Below are 443 nucleotides of genomic sequence, written 5' to 3'. Positions count from 1 at the left end.
CAAGTAGCAATTATGATAAAACTGGACACTACACGGCTTTTAAAGGCATTTCAAATTTCATCTTTGAGATCAAATAATTTCCATTTCTTTGTACAAGGGAAATCTGTGACCGCGTCTCTGACAGAAGTCAGATTTTGATATTGACTAATATCGAATCCCCGTCCCAGCACTTACGCCTCTTTCAGGGGTAAAGGAAGAGAGACACGCAACGCGCAGGGAGGAAGACGAGGAGGTAGAGCAGGAGGAGGAGGAGGAGGAGGTGGTGAAGGAGGTGGTGAAGGAGGAGAAGGAGGAGGCGGAAGGGGAGGAAGAAGGGGGGGAGGAGGAGGAGAAGGCGAGAGAGGAGAAGGGAGAGAAGGAAGGAGAAGGCGGGGAAGAGGGGAGGAGCAGGAAGAGCGAAGGAGAGGAGGAACAAGGAGGAGGAGGATGATGAGAAAGGGGAT

Source organism: Frankliniella occidentalis, unplaced genomic scaffold (genome assembly GCF_000697945.3).
Source record: "Frankliniella occidentalis isolate FOCC.00 unplaced genomic scaffold, Focc_3.1 Scaffold356, whole genome shotgun sequence".
Classification (NCBI taxonomy): Eukaryota; Metazoa; Arthropoda; class Insecta; order Thysanoptera; family Thripidae; genus Frankliniella; species Frankliniella occidentalis.
The sequence above is the reverse complement of the archived record's forward strand: the minus strand, read 5'-3'. Positions refer to the sequence as shown.